Here is a 17,736-nt window from a genome sequence, read left to right on the forward strand (position 1 = left end):
GAGCACATGGTCTATTTTTAGCAAAATCTCCTATACCCTCCTTCCCTCTTCCTCTTCTCTAAATGTTCCTTTCAACTGCATGCTATAATAAAACCTGACCTGTTAGTTTCCTGTGGATCCTATTTCTCTTACATCATTTTTTGTTTTTGTTTTTGTTTTTTACTGTGATGGTCAGGTGCAACCAGAAGAGGGGGACAGGAAAGACTCAAGAAGATAAAGTTGGACTGGGGCTGTAGCTTATGGTGGAGTGGAGTGCTTGCCTAGAATGCATGGGCCCTAGGTTTGATCCCCAGAACCATAAGTAAAAAAAAAAAGTTTCCTTAGGTTTGTTTGCCTCGCATAGTTGCAACTCTGTAATCCCAGCACTTGGGAGGAGGTGGGAAGATCACAAGTTCCAGGGTAGCCTGGCTAGATAGCCAGACCCTGTCTCTAACTAACTAACTAAAACAAAACCCAAAGATTGACTTTTTTCTTTCTATATTCATTACTTAAAATGAATACAAAGTGTGATACTGTAACACTAATAACATTATCATTGAATTCAGGATCAGGACAAGAATTCCTGCTATTACTTCTATTTATTCAACAGTTTGAGAAATTCTAGCCAACTCTGTAAAATAAGAACAATAAAGAAAGGTAAAAAATTTAAAAAGCTTATTATACTCACAGATGCTGGAGAGATGGAGTAACTGCACCTCAAGAGGAGGTTACATGAAAGGAGTTTCAAGGGAGTAGGCTGCACCAAGTAGGTGGGCACCAAGAGTGAGTGAGGTCCCACAGCCAAGTATGGGCTGAGTAGCAAAAAGAGGCAGGAGACTTCATTGGTATGTTTAAGTGTTACTGGGCCACAGTCACAGAAGGGTAAGAAGAGGAATGGTGGCAGGACCGAACTGTCACATTGATACACCTGACTGAGTGCTCCCAGCCTATTTCTGGGGATGTTGAGGTAGCAGAGAAATATGAAGGTTTAATATTTTGCAACACACCTGGTGATTCTTGTCTCCACCTAAAGAATCCCAACTTCTTTAAGTTCAAAGCAACAAATAACCAAATTTCACTTGGTCATTCCTTGCTGCTTCTCCTCCATATCTCTGCTTTCTTTTATTGAAAAGCTTTTGGGAAGTTTTGGTTGTGTTATTGTTTCTAATACCTAACTTCCTGCTCTGAAGACTTTGTGACTACCACACTTTCCTAGCCAGCACTTCACCATACTGGTCTTGCCAAAATCAGTGGCCTTGAAGACTTTATGTAGTCAACGGTGTAGTCAAGTCTAACTTCTTGCTCAACTTTCTGCTGAATCCAATAGGCAATTAATCCATCCCTTTTCTTTTTTTGGGGGGGATGGGTATTAGGCTAGGTGTCCTTATTTATTATTATATTATGGTTGTACTGGGTGTACATTGTGACATTTACAAAAGTTCTTACAATATATCACAGTTGAATTCACTCCTTCCATCATTTTTCATTATCACCCCTCTCCCATTCCTGGAATAGTTTCAACAGGTCTCATTTTTCCATTTTAATACATGAGTAAATTCCTTCTTCTTGAAATCTTTTCTTCACTCAGCTTGCAAGACATTATGCTCCCCTGGTTCTCATTTGAGCTTACAGAATAGGTTTTTTATTATTTCTTTTACATCTTCAATTCCCTTCCTGAATTTAGGGCATCAGAGTGCCTATGATTTGGAATTTTTTATACTCTACTTAATTAATCACAACCAGACACCCAATTTGTTACCATTTACCTTGTCATTTTTTTCCCATCTTCATGTTTGCAGCTGGTCCTTTCCTCTAAACTCTTGACTTGTATAGTCATTTCCTAGCACTCATTTAACATCCTCCAAACAGAATCCTTGCTCATTCCCTGAAGACTCCTTAGTTTTTCCATCTTTACAATGTCATTTTCTCCCTGCATTTGTTCAGGCCTCTTCCACATTTTTCTTCTCTATCAGCAATCCTCCTGGCCCTACTTTCAAACTATGTCATGAGTTCTATCATTTCTTACTGTCTCTGTGGCTACTATCATACTCTTATGATATCAGCTATTATTATTTCTCTCCCAGACAATTGGAATAAGTTCCCAACTTCTCTATTTTGACTTTGTCAGGCTGATGTCTTATTCCTCGTGGGAGCCAGAGTGATAATTCCAAGGTCTAAATCACCTATCATTGCTATATCTTCAGAGTGTAAAGCACTTTCTGTCATGCAGTTAGCACTCAATGTGCGTTTATTGAATGAATGCAACAAAACTGTTCTTTAGGGAAAGGAGTTAAATACAATAGATAATCCAAGTCCTAATTTCAAGGAATTTAAATTTTAATTATAGATACATGTGAGAGCTTTCAGTAGATCAGTCCCATTAACACCCACAAACTGCCGTCCTGAATTTCTAGAGAACCATGCATCCTGTGTCATTCTTTTTTACTAACCAACAGCCTCGTAATCCCAAATGTGATACTGAAGGTAGACCTGTGGATTTCCCATCAGATCGTCCTTGGACTTGAAGTCTTCCCACTTGTTGCTTACCATTCAATAAAGGAGCTCATTGACATGGAAAGGTATATTAATTGCAAAGGCTTATGTTTTCATGAAACTTAAAATTACTTTCAGAAAACAGCATGTCTGTGCTATAACTTACAGTAGCAGACCTGTGGAAATCATAAATACAACTGTAATAGGTGTGGTCAGAAAGCATTTGTAGAAGGGATTTGTAGAGTAGTGAAGAGAATTTGTGTTGTATATCATGTCATGTGACCAATGCATAGCATCAGTTGTACCTATGATACTCATTATTCAGAAATGTAGATATTATAGAAGGTTAGCATTCAGATTTGGTTCAGCGCTTGTCATTTTTCTAAAGTACACATATGACAAAATATGGAAGGCTGTTTTCTTTTTGTTTCTGTCCTGGTAAAAACTAAACATCTTATAATTAATACACTGACTAATTAATTTGCAAGAACTGAAATAAGCTCCCAGGCCATGAAGCATTTAATTTGCCTTGGAATCCTAATCTAGTTAAATGTCATGTCTCTGGGGGGAAAAACACTGTCTCAGTACATTTTTCCTTTGGCAAACTGAAGACAGAAAGAATAAGGGGATAAAAAAAGGAATAAGTGACTTTTGACCAACCAACCCTTTGGCAAGATTGAACTGAGTGCTTATGCTTGTGACCTCAAAATCACTAAAGAAAAAGAGAGACTGAGAAAAAAAAAGCAACTATGTATCTGAAAATCACCTGTTATCTGTTACAGAAGGCAAACCAAATTGGTAGCAATGCCAATACAATCCACTGTCAACATTTTCCTGTGACCTTGTTGGAACAAATTGGGGAAGGTAACAGAAAGCTGCCACCTTTCCACTAAATCTATTTTAGGATCATGAATGATTTCAGTACTTAAGAGAAAGCAAACACTTTTCATTGTGAAACAATTGGTGCCAACATTTTTTGTCTTCAAGGTCATCAACCTGTGGAAATTTAGTCAGGATAAGAGCAAAAACTTAAGGTCTATATTTAGCATTCTTCTCCCTATTTTTGGTTCCACCTGATGCTAGGAAACCCTTGGGTAACTATGCCAGGCTCAGTTTAGAGAAAGGAAAGGTAGCCAGGACGTGTTCTGTGTGGTATCAACAGTTGCTTCCATTAAATAGCCTTGGGATATTTTGTTTGGGATGCCAACATTAAATCCCGCTGAGTCTGACAGTTATGTTGTGCTATTTAAAAACCTTGCTTTGTTTCAATACCTTGCAGCCTCCTTGTCTCACAGGAACTGATGGCACATTTGCATATCAGGTGATGATGGATGGCAGCTCATGTCACTTAGGAATTTACATAGAGAACATACATCTTTCAAAATCTAACGTTCTTTGCTTGAAGAGATTCGGTTTTCAATCCACTGGCAGAAATCATGAATACATTCAATTATTGAAAATCAGAAATTAGTATGTTGCTGAAAAGTGAATCCAGAAGTAATAAGATATGGTATCGCCATGACAAGGTAAGACTGCTCCTAGGGCCTGGAGCCAGCACTGAAAGGACCATTATTGTGAGATGGGGCCGAAGGCCATTTGGTCCTAGTGGAGAAAGGGATAGGGATAAGAGGGCAGACCAGGAGATGGTGAATTAGGTGCAGTCAGGTAGCATATAGATGCATGTTAATCAATATGGGTGCCTGGGTAGAAAGTAAGTACAGATTTATGAATACGGAAACAAGCATTCTTGTGGCACAAACAGAAACTTAATATTGGACTTGTCCTTGGTAAGTGCAGGATTGCAAGAGGACAGCTCAAAGACTGACAGAAACATAATTTGACTAGAAGAAGTAAACTGAGACCTTTTCTTTGAGGTCAGACCTGTACATGCCATGAAAATGACTTCTCAAATTTAGTGCCTCATGTTGAAAAGCTCTCAGGGAGTTGCAATTATGTTTTGGCTTTGATTCTGCCGTGAAGATTTCTTTTAAGTAAGGAAGAAACAGACCAGCTCTCAAAAAGCATTTTGTGTGTTTCCCTGAAGTGTGTTAAAGGTTCCAAGTATAAAAAGGATGGGCTATTTTTGTTTACTTCTAGGAAGTCAGAAGGCTTTAGTTTTTGCATGTGGGCCTTTGAAACAGATGACTGTCATCTGATACATACTGTCTAACCATGAGAGGTAATGGCTTCTGAACGTCAGCAATAGCCTAATGTTTATGCCATTACAAGGACTTATTTTTTTATTTTTATCTTTTGGTGGGACTGGAGTTTGAACTCAGGGCTTCACACTTGCAAAGTAGATTCTCTACTGCTTGAGCCACACATCCAGTCCATTTTTCTCTGTTTATTTTGGATATGGGGTCTCTTGAACTATTTGCTAGGGCTAGCCTCCATCTGTGATCCTCCTGATCTCAGTCTCCTAAGTAGCCCAGCCACTATAAGGATTTTAACTGATATAAGAAGTTTTAATTTATAATCTTAAACTCATGGATCTTGTCAGATATGTGGTACCTAAAATAGTATTTAAAGATGCAGGTGATGAAAGAATTGGTTGGTTGGTTGGATATATATCTTGAAAGGTTGAAATTAGAAATAATTTCTGTGTTGGAAATATGACTTAATTTTTTCTGGGCTTTTCCCCAAGCAGCTTCTAGCAAAGATGTTATAAATGTACACAGAGTCTTCAGCATGAATAAAAGATTGTCATATTCTAGCCTAAGGGAAAAGTAAAAATTTTCTGGATACCACTATAAATGTTGATTTGCTTAACAGTATACTGATGTATATTTTAGATGCTTAAGAGTATACTGAGACAGGCCTGGCAGCACACACCTGTAATCCCAGCACTTGGGAGGCTAAGGCAAAAGGGTCTTGAATTTGAGGCCAGCCTGGACTACATAGTGAGATGGTGTCTCATCTTTCCCCTCTCTCTGCCCCCAAAAGGTATACTGTACCAGGCATCATGTACTTCTAGCTACCTACTTGGGAGGCAGAAATCAGAAGAATCATGATTTGAGACAAGCCCAGGGGAAAAAGTCCACAAGACCGCATCTCAACCAATGGCTAGGTGTGTAGTGCATGCCTGTCATCCCAGCTATGCCAGGAAGCACAAATAGGAGGATCAAGGTCCAGGGCAGCCGAGGGAACAAAGCAAGAGTCTATCTTAAAAATAACCAATGCAAAAGGGCTGGCAGAGTGACTTGAGTGGTAGAACACCTGTTTAGCAAGAGCAAGACCCTGAGTTCAAACCCCAGTACCCACTATCGCCACCCCCCCAAACAAAGCACACTGAAAAAACACATTTACCTTAAGAACGTTGGTTAATGCTGAGGAAAACTGAAGCTATACTATATCCACGAGTTTGCTAAAAGTCTCAGTTTATTCTTACTCTGGACACTTTTCTCGTTAGCAATTATGGTAATGACAACGGATAGATGGTACTTTTTCTTTCATGCCTCCACTCTTCAAATCCACCTCTTGCCCTACACAGAGATGATACATGCCCCTTATCTTACAGTTTGACATGAATGCTAAATGAAAAAAATATACATAGCAGGGACCGAATCTGAGATTCACATGGGCTTTTGTTGCTTAGACAACACTCCTTCATCTTCTTACCTTAGATTTTCTTGTCTCCTGTGTAGCTGTTCTGTGTGAACAGACTGTCAGTGACTCAGAACCATTCAGACCCCCAGGAAAGAACTCAAAATTATGCATTGTTACAATTTGACTTTGGGAAAATGTAGATGACTGATTTACTCATAAGAGGGTAAAATGTGATGCCTAGGTAGCAGATAGTGAAAATGGGACACTTATACAAAGTCCCCCTGAATGAGGAAGAAGAAATCTGAAGGTTTAAGTCAGATACTCAGCTCTTCTGGGTGCCCAGCATATGGGCTGAGCAAGCTCCACCTTGGTTGCAGAGACAGCCTGAGGAAGTGGGTAGATGGATGTGGACATGATGTTTGGAAAGCTGTCAGTGTTGAGGGGAACATACCACTGGAGCTGCAGGTCACTTTAGAAGAATGTCTGGGGGAATTGGGAGGAGCTCTGTATTTCCACAGGTGTATTGGATTCACTAGTAAGCAATTAGTAACTTGTAGGGCTTCTCTATCCTCTAGAGATTCCGGCTGCAGATTGGGCTGCAGACATGATGCCGAAGGTTGAAAAGGAGAGCAGTTGAGTGCAGAGCCACAACCAGTGCTCACCCTCCCTCCTAGAGACTCTAAGAGGAGTATAAGAATGGTGTCAGTTGGTTGGTTTGCTAACTGGACCCAAGTGAAAACTGTTTAAAATGGCTGAGCATGGAATACCATTGTATGTCACATTCACACTACTAACACAAGGGCAGCTGAAAATATCTGGCAATAAAGACGGAAACTCTTGGAAAACTCTAGAATTTTTTTTAGCATCATGATTTTGTGTTTTTATATAAACGTGACTATTTGTAGTCATCAGTCAGTGAATTGAGGCACACAGGTTAGATACATATGAAACTCACAGAGGAGAGCATGGCACACAGTAAGTAGGTAAGAAGTTGTCATCATTACTGTTATTGATTGTTAATATCAATTGATTCAACCTACCCCAGCCAAAATCTACAATTTCAGTTAACATAGTAGAAACTCGATTAAAGTGTGTTAGGTAAATTGATCACTCCTAAGATCTATGTAGGAGTCTGAAGTTACCAAGTTACTCCACAGAAAGTGTTAGAATTCATCGAAATGAATTCAGATCAACGATATATGAGTACATCCCAGTACCTACCACTCTATTTCAGGATTTTTCTCTTTGGAATCTGCTAGCCTCATCTAATACAACTGGCATTTCCCTGTTATTACTGCCAATGGCAGTCTGTTACTATGATCACCAAAGTCATCATCCTGGAGCTGTTGAGTGAGGGCTAGTTCTCCTCATCATTTTTAGAGAATTTCTGCTTTCTGTCTGCTGTGAGTGATTAGATGACCTGCTTCTCAGAGGTGATGCTTTTAACCAGGGGATATGATAAACATTCCATATTCCACTCAACCAACAGCGTTGGCTTGTGCCTGGGGATAAGCAGCTCATACCAGTAAATACTCAGGGAAGGAAATGAGGTACTTTACTGGAAGAGATAAATCGATCCAAATAATCATAAGATAGGATGTGGCTATGTGGAGTCTTGTGGAGTATCTTGCTACTTTTATACTCAGTGATGACATTAAGTGGGCTGTTCTAGCAACTGCAACGCAGACAAGGACGTCATATTTGAGTACTGAGGCATTTCAATGGTAAAGCAGGTCATCATTACTTCTCAGAGTTAGCAATCTAGAGATAATCAATATTACTAATAACCTGAACAATAGGGAATATCGTTTGCTTCTATTGTATTTTTTTAATAAAAGAAATCATGATCAGTTACTAATTTTAGATGTCTGTGATAGGATTGAAAACTGAGTAAAGTTAATTTGTATCGTGAGGTGGATCACAAAGGGTGGACTGTAGTAGATGCTGTCACTCACCAACCATGCCTTCTTGGCACTGACTCTACTTATACACGTTGATGGCTTCTTATTGCAAATGCTGGATGCTGTCTGGAAGTAGGAACACACTTGGCTTTTGTGGCGGATTGACCCAGACTTAACATTCTGGAGTGGCCCTCAACCATTTGAGGATGGGAACTGAGAGATAAATACCATGGTTCCCTCACTCTGTTAGTGGGCTGGCTCTCAGCAGTGTTCTTAGGTTCCCAGAAGTCCCTGAAAGAGTGAGTTCTAGTTCTTCACAACAGTAAACTATTTTGGCTTTTATTTCATCCCTGTCTGTCTTCCTTACTCTCTTACTGTGGATTCAAGGAATTATTTCCCAAATAAAGTACTTGCTTGTGAATCTTTACCTCAAGGAACCTAACCTAAGACAGCTGAAAGAACAATCACAGTCTTGACCACCTACTATTTATAATCTAGTAGAGGAGGATGACATCAATCAAAAAATGTATTACAATTATAAAGTCACAATTGTGACAAGAACTGCAAAGAAGGCACCTTGTATATAAAAAGGAATAATAGGTGCATATCTGTATTCCAGGCATATCTGACCTGGAATTCCCAGGTCAGCCTGGGCTACATGGTGAGACACTGGCTCACAAAAAAAGAAAGAAAGAAAAAAGAAAGTATGTGTGTTCCAGACAAGGAGTCAAGGAAGGTCTCCTCTGAGGACCCAGTGTTTGAGCTGAGAATTGGAAGAAGATGAAGGGGGTGGGCAGAGGGGTCTTCATGATAACACTCGTGCCAAGGTCCAATGGGAAGAAGGAGTATGGGATGTAGAGACACTTCCGAAAGGCCAGTGTGAGTACAGTAGAGGACAATGGGGAGCTTAGTGGGAGTGAGCCCAGATGCCAGCGGGACCCAGTTGGTGCTGGGCTTTCAAGTTTCCTACTTAGGCGGAAAACCGTGAGAAGTTACTGGGAGTGTTTAACCAGGGGTTCATGCTATCATATTTCCATTTTACAAAGTTCAGAAACAGAAAGGAAGTCAGGAAGGAGGCTTGTTTTCAGTTGATACAGGGATCTATGTGAAGGCTTTTTCTACTATCCTTACTTCAATACTGGGACTCAAATCATGGCTCTGCCACCTATTCACTGAATGACTCAAGTGACCAAGGGGTGTGACTTAGCCTTCTGTGCTACACTTGCATCATGGTTTAAAGAACTATAGCTATGTGTTATGATGAAGATTAAAATAGTACCTGACACATAGTAAGTACAATCCAAGTGTTAGCAAGTAAGCCATTGGTAAAAACAACTGAATGATTGATTTTAAGGAAGATTGCTGCCAGGGACTTTGGTTCTGTTTGGATGTACCTAGCTTCTGGTTTAATAACTAAAGTAGTGAAAGGCGGGAGGCGGAAGGTGTGGGCTTAAACATAAGCATTAGCCCTTGCCAACTGAATACCCTGGAGCAAGTTACTGCACCCCTATTTCCTTTCCTCTATTGTGTGGAGGGGGCTAATAAGACTGCCTGTTTCAATGGGTCATTGTAGGACAGCAAGGAACTCTTTTCCATCAAATACTGGTAGACAGGTGACACAGAACCATTGTAACTCTGTTGCTAAGCAGGAATAATTTTCCTTTTAATTGTGATCGCTCATTGTGATCCTGTTAAAACCCATAAATAAGGACCTAGGATAGCACTTTGGGATAACGCTTACCTTTGTAAAAGGTCTATGTATGGAAACTGAAAAAATGAGCGATCTTTTCTATTCTGCAGCAGACTTTACATTTTATGGTGTGTTGATGTCTTCCTATCATGAATGCCACATATCTACTCCTATTTATTATGCAATAAACACCTCATCCAAATGAGCTGGCTCTTTATGAGTGAGATAATCACTCTGAACTGAACAGCATGGTTAAATTGCCAAGAGCCCACCTCAGGCATTTCACTGCTTTCTCTTTGGCTTCTACTAGTTAGTTATAATCATGATAGCAAAACACCATGTATTTTGCTCCCAAGCATGAAAGCCCTGTGTTCTCACACAATTCTCTTTCAAGGCTGGATTCTAACATTTCTCAATGTAGAAGAAAAACATTTTTTTTAAAACTTGAAACCTGCAGGAAAAAACCCAACCAAACCATGAATAATCTTAAAATTTTTATTGAAGCAAACTGATGTCTTTGCAGGCATTATTTATTTATTGAATATGGCTTTTGTAGAACAACTCTAGCTTGATGTAGCTGTACTGAGAAACAATCTCTTCCCTGGAAAGGATTGTGCTAATCCTTCCTATTTTGTTTTCAGTCCATTTTTTCTGTGTATGTATTTATGGTTTTTTAAATAAAATTTTGTTGTTGTGCTGGATGGGAGTACATTTGTAGTTAGAACAAAAGTTCTAACAATGTATCAAATATATCATAGTTGAATTCACCCCTCCATCATTGTCCTTTCCCTCCTGCCCCCCCATTCCTGGAATAGTTTCAACAGGTCTCATTTTTCCATTTACATACATGTGTACAGAGTGTTTTCACCATATTCACCCTCCTACACCTTTTCCCCACCTCCTCTCCTCTCCCACTGGTACCAACCCCCCCCCAGGCAGGACCTGTTCCGCCCTCCTGTTCTTCAATTTTGTAAAAGAATAAAAAAAGACATCTTTGTTTAAGATAGCTACACAGGGAGTTTCCTTGTGACATTATCATGCATATATGTATTATAACCTGAATTGGTTCATCTCCTTGATTTTTCTTCTTTCTACCTTAGTCCCCTTCTTATGGTGGTTTCAATGGGTGCCTTCTTTTTATACAAGGTATTTAAATTTCTTTAGCCAATTATTGGATTCAAGTTTCTCAGTGATATGTAGTTGGATATTGTGTCTTAATCTTTGCTCTGCTAAACAACTGGGCAGATATAATAGTTAAGGTTATGAAATTTAGTCTGACTCATAATATACTTTATTTATATACATATATATTCTAACATATTTTCACTTCATGTTAAAAAATATTACTAATATATTTTGAAATTTTCCTATAATATTCCTGTAATTCTTGATTCAAATTTACAGCTTCAAAAGAAAATTCTTAAAATAGATTGTTTTAGTTTTGAGCCTATACTCTTAACTCACTTTGCTAAGATTGCTTTGAAAATAGCATTGTTGATTTTGTTTACAATATCAATTGTTTATTATGATTACTTTCCTTGTGATTCTTGCCTAGTGTCTGACATGTTATTCCAAATCATCAATGATGAGATTACTGTAAGGGTCAGAATCCTTAGGAATACTCTGACACTTCTTTGTGTCATGTTTTATCTTCAGTGAGCAGGTACTCTGGTATCCCCTCTCACTGTTTTTATCATGTACACATTCATACATCACAGGATCTGCTGCATAGCCTGATAAGGCCAGTTTTTCTTTTTACTGTGGAGTTTCTTTGGCCTATCCATTTAACACCTATGACTGAGTATTAAAAGGAGAAAAGGCCATGGATCCTTTAAAAGATCTTGAAGCTTCTATATGTGCAAATTCATTTGGTAGCCATTTGGTTTTTCGCCCAGACATTTTCAAAGATGGAACATGTAAAAGTCCATTTCATACCAGCATGAACAAACATATTTGCAATAGTTTTCATCACAGGAAACACTAACTTGAATCCCAACTAAGCAAAATGTTATTCCTCCTAAAATTAGATCTATTTCATTAGTGTAGCTGTACTGTGAGAAAATTGAACTCAATTATTATATTTTGAATTGCTAATGAAAATATTTGAAAATCTGTTTTCCCTCTTACTATAAAAGTACCTGCATAATACACTTAATTTTGCCCCCTCCTGAAAAAGCTTAAAATATGTACCAATATGACTCTCTATAGACAAGTAAATGTGCTGACCTCTACCTTAAGGAAATCATCCAGGTGGTAAGAGAGAGAATGGATTGTATGATGGTGAGGAGGCCAGGAAAGGCACTACTGCAGTAGTTAGGGAGAGAGGAGAGTTTGAGCAGGAGTGTCCAAGTGATCCTCTGTCTGAAAGGAGGGGCTGACCCTTTCCCACACATCGTTGGCAGGAGTAGGGAAGGAGCAGGTGTTACAATCCCTTGACCAAAATAGAGTGTCTAAAACAATCACTAAAGAGAATTGGTGTTGACAACACATACTGAAGGCTTTATTTGTTTTGCTAGATACTATTCTGAGAGTATTCCATGTGTAAATTTAGTTGATCGTAATAGCCCCATGTGGTAGAAGCTCTTCTTTATTTCCATTTTACAGATGAGGTATTTGAAGTGCAGAGAAATTTAAGAACTTGCTCAGTGTCACAGGAGCATAAATGGATGCACGGGGATTTGAACTCAAGTGCCTAGCTCAAGCACTCCATCTGTTGCCTCTTTGGTAAAGAAGGGAGTGAGCCAGCTCATGTCCTGGATGGATGTCTTCTAAGGTGGTGTGCTCCTTGTTCTATCTCCCATTCCTGGCAAAATGGGAGGCAGGATCAGAAAGGAGATGGCAGGATGGACTTGCCCTCAAGTCTGAGAGAAATGTGTATTCCCCATGCTTGCTGTGGAAGGATGGATGGTTACATGGATGGATGCCATGGAAGGAAGCCAGGCTTTAGTTATCTGGCAATCCTGCTGGTATAGGGAGCCCAAACACAGAAGGTGAGGAGAGAGGGCAGGTGGTCCTTAAGGTAAGGAATCTGTCTCACATCAGCAAACTGTGTAATGTGGAGATGTGTCTTAAGTTTTTCTCAACATTATATACATGTGCCCCTCGGGAAGGCCGGCCCTGGGACACCTGCTACCCAGCAGAACATGACAGGCAGGAGAATCTTCAGCAATAAAGCATATGTGGAAAGAAAAAGGTGTCCCCTTGTCTCTCTTTCCCACCCCACCCCATCCCCAACCTGAAGAATGTGTACTGGGAGCCTAATTGTGTTGGATAGGAGAGGAGATGAGGAGGGACACCAAGATGCTGAGGGGACTGGAGACAGAATGAGGGCAAGAGAAATAGGAAGGAGAAGATGAGCATCCCTCTTTCTTCAGTTCTTCCATACTGACCCAAGTCTGCTTCTGCTGAGAGAAAAACTCAAATTTCCCTCCTCAAAGGCTTCCCACACACAGGGAACGTGAGCAAATTTTCCTGTGGAATAATGCCAAATAGATGTGCTCACACAGAGATGCTGCAAAAGCATCTTAAAAAACAAGTTGAGGAAGGACTTGTTTCATAGTAGTATTGATGATATGTCACATTGTATAGATTCTGCAAATAAATTTACCTGGATTTAAAAAAATCCTTTAATGAAAACTGGTGGCTCTGCTAACTGTAGACAATGTCATTCTCCATGTTTAGCTTGGTTTCAGTCTGTGATGAGACCAAAGTGATGCAGACCAAGGTGAAATGATAGGAAACTGCCTGGCCCATGAGAAGGAGCTGCCCCTCTTAGAATCTGAACGAACATCTGTGCTTGTGTAGGACTTGGCTCTGATGATGAAGGTGCTGATAGTGTCAATTAATTGCAAAGGCAGTGACATCATCAATACCAGAGGGACAAGTAGAGTTATCCTCTTAGGAGTCAGGAGACCAAATTTCTCATTCTCAAATTTTATGCATTCAAGCAATGTAAAAGTGATGTCAAGGCTGTATTCATTCTTTTTTTTGTTTTGTTTTTGTTTTTATTTATTTATTTATTTATTTATTTCCTTTTTCTTTTATTATTCATATGTGCATACAAGGCTTGGGTCATTTCTCCCCTCTGCCCCCACCCCCTCCCTTACCACCCACTCCGCCCCCTCCCTCTCCTTCACCAATACCCAGCAGAAACTATTTTGCCCTTATTTCTAATTTTGTTGCAGAGAGAGTATAAGCAATAATAGGAAGGAACAAGGGTTTTTGCTGGTTGAGATAAGGATAGCTATACAGGGTATTGACTCACATTGATTTCCTGTGCGTGGGTGTTACCTTCTAGGTTAATTCTTTTTGATCTAACCTTTTCTCTAGTTCCTGGTCCCCTTTTCCTATTGGCCTCAGTTGCTTTTAAGGTATCTGCTTTAGTTTCTCTGCGTTGAGGGCAACAAATGCTAGCTAATTTTTTAGGCGTCTTACCTATCCTCACCCCTCCCTTGTGTGCTCTCACTTTTATCATGTGCTCATAGTCCAATCCCCTTGTTGTGTTTGCCCTTGATCTAATGTCCACATATGAGGGAGAACATATGATTTTTGGTTTTTTGGGTCAGGCTAGCCTCACTCAGAATGATGTTCTCCAATTCCATCCATTTACCTGCAAATGATAACATTTCATTCTTCTTCATGGCTGCATAAAATTCCATTGTGTATAGATACCACATTTTCTTAATCCATTCGTCAGTGCTGAGGCATCTTGGCTGTTTCCATAACTTGGCTATTGTGAATAGTGCCACAATAAACATGGGTGTGCAGGTGCCTCGGGAGTAACAGTCTTTTGGGTATATCCCCAAGAGTGGTATTGCTGGATCAAATGGTAGATCAATGTCTAGCTTTTTAAGTAGCCTCCAAATTTTTTTCCAGAGTGATTGTACTAGTTTACATTCCCACCAACAGTGTATGAGGGTTCCTTTTTCCCTGCATCCTCGCCAACATCTGTTGTTGGTGGTGTTGCTGATGATGGCTATTCTAACAGGGGTGAGGTGGAATATTAGCATAGTTTTAATTTGCATTTCCTTTATTGCTAGAGATGGTGAGCATTTTTTCATGTGTTTTCTGGCCATTTGAATTTCTTCTTTTGAGAAAGTTCTGTTTAGTTCACTTGCCCATTTCTTTATTGGTTCATTAGTTTTGGGAGAATTTAGTTTTTTAAGTTCCCTATATATTCTGGTTATCAGTCCTTTGTCTGATGTATAGTTGGCAAATATTTTCTCCCACTCTGTGGGTGTTCTCTTCAGTTTAGAGACCATTTCTTTTGATGAACAGAAGCTTTTTAGCGTTATGAGGTCCCATTTATCTATGCTATCTCTTAGTTGCTGTGCTGCTGGGGTTTCATTGAGAAAGTTTTTACCTATACCTACTAACTCCAGAGTATTTCCTACTCTTTCTTGTATCAACTTAAGAGTTTGGGGTCTGATATTAAGATCCTTGATCCATTTTGAGTTAATCTTGGTATAGGGTGATAAAATGGATCTAGTTTCAGTTTTTTGCAGACTGCTAACCAGTTTTCCCAGCAGTTTTTGTTGAAGAGGCTGCTATTTCTCCATCGTATATTTTTAGCTCCTTTGTCAAAGATAAGTTGGTTATAGTTGTGTGGCTTCATATCTGGGTCCTCTATTCTGTTCCACTGGTCTTCATGTCTGTTTTTGTGCCAGTACCATGCTGTTTTTATTGTTATTGCTTTGTAATATAGTTTGAAGTCAGGTATTGTGATACCTCCTGCATTGTTCTTTTGACTGAGTATTGCCTTGGCTATTCGTAGCCTCTAGTGTTTCCATATAAATTTAACAGTAGATTTTTCAATCTCTTTAATGAATGTCATTGGAATTTTGATGGGAATTGCATTAAATATGTAGATTACTTTTTTGGAGTATCGACATTTTTACTATGTTGATTCTACCAATCCATGAGCATGGGAGATCTCTCCACTTTCTATAGTCTTCCTCAATCTCTTTCTTCAGAAGTGTATAGTTTTCCTTGTAGAGGTTGTTCACATCTTTTGTTAGGTTTACACCTAGGTATTTGATTTTTTTTGAGGCTATTGTAAATGGAATTGTTTTCATACATTCTTTTTCCATTTGCTCATTGTTAGTGAATAGAAATGCTAATGATTTTTCTATGTTGATTTTATATCCTGCTACCTTGCTATAGCTATTGATGATTTCTAGAAGCTTCTGAGTAGAGTTTTTTGGGTCTTTAAGGTATAGGATCATGTCATCTGCAAATAGGGATATTTTGACAATTTCTTTACCTATTTGTATTCCTTTTATTCCTTCTTCTTGCCTAATTGCTCTGGCTAGGAATTCCAGTACTATGTTGAATAGGAGTGGAGATAGTGGGCATCCTTGTCTGGTTCCTGATTTTAGAGGGAATGGTTTCAGTTTTTCTCCGTTAAGTATAATGCTGGCTGTAGGTTTGTCATATATAGCTTTTATAATGTTGAGGAACTTTCCTTCTATTCCCAGTTTTCTTAGAGCTTTTATCATGAAATGATGTTGGATCTTATCAAAGGCTTTTTCTGCTTCTATTGAGATGATCAAGTGGTTTTTGTCTTTGCTTCTGTTAATGTGGTTTATTACGTTTATTGATTTCGTATGTTGAACCACCCCTGCATCCCTGGGATGAAGCCTACTTGGTCATGGTGAATAATGTTTTTGATGTGTTGCTGAATTCGGTTTGCCATTATTTTGTTGAGGATTTTTGCATCAATGTTCATTAAGGAGATTGGCCTATAGTTCTCCTTTTTGGAGGTGTCTTTGCCTGGTTTTGGGATAAGTGTAATACTGGCTTCATAAAATGTGTTAGGCAGTTTTCCTTCCCTTTCTATTTCGTGGAACAGTTTAAGGAGGGTTGGTATCAGTTCTTCTTTAAAGGTCTGATAGAATTCAGCAGAGAATCCATCAGGTCCTGGACTTTTCTTTTTGGGGAGACTCTTGATTGCTGCTTCAATTTCATTTTGTGTTATAGGTCTATTCAGGTGATTAATTTCCTCTTGGTTCGGTTTTGGATGATCATATGTGTCTAGAAGTCTGTCCATTTCTTTAAGATTTTCAAATTTAATTGAATATAGGTTCTCAAAGTAGTCTCTGATGATTTCCTGGACTTCCATGGTGTTTGTTGTTATCTCCCCTTTTGCATTCCTAATTCTACTAATTTGGGTATTTTTCTCTCCTCATTTTAATCAGGTTTGCCAGGGGTCTATCGATCTTGTTTATTTTTTCAAAGAACCAACTTTTTGTTTCATTAATTCTTTGTATGGTTTTTTTGGTTTCTATTTCGTTGATTTCAGCTCTCATTTTTATTATTTCTCTCCTTCTATTTGTTTTGGGATTTGCTTGTTCTTGTTTTTCTAGGAGTTTGAGAAGTATCATTAGGTCATTGATTTGGGATCTTTCAATCTTTTTAATATATGCACTCATGGTTATAAACTTTCCTCTCAGGACTGCCTTAGCTGTGTCCCATAGGTTCCTGTAGGTTGTGTTTTCATTTTCATTGACTTCCAGGAACTTCTTAATTTCCTCTTTTATTTCATCAATGATCTATTCTTCATTAAGTAATGAGTTATTTAGTTTCCAGCTGTTTGCATGTTTTTTGTCTTTACTTTTGTTGTTGAGTTCTACTTTTACTGCATTGTGGTCAGATAGTATGCATGGTATTATTTCTATTTTCTTATATTTGCTGAGGCTTGCTTTGTGCCCTAGGATATGATCTATTTTGGAGAAGGTTCCATGGGCTTCTGAGAAGAATGTATATTGTGTAGAGGTTGGATGAAATGTTCTGTAGACATCTACTAGGTCCATTTGATCTATTGTATATTTTAGATCTTGGATTTCTTTACTGAGTTTTTGTTTGGATGACCTATCTATTGATGATAATGGGGTGTTAAAGTCTCCCACAACCACTATGTTAGCGTTTATATATGCTTTTAGGTCTTTCAGGGTATGTTTGATGAAATTGGGTGTGTTGACATTGGGTGCGTACAGATTGATCATTATTATTTCCTTTTGGTCTATTTCCCCTTTTATTAGTATGTAATGTCCTTCTTTATCTCGTTTGATCAATGTAGGTTTGAAGTCTACTTTGTCAGAGATAAGTATTGCTACTCCTGCCTGTTTT

Source organism: Castor canadensis, chromosome 12 (genome assembly GCF_047511655.1).
Source record: "Castor canadensis chromosome 12, mCasCan1.hap1v2, whole genome shotgun sequence".
Lineage (NCBI taxonomy): Eukaryota > Metazoa > Chordata > Mammalia > Rodentia > Castoridae > Castor > Castor canadensis.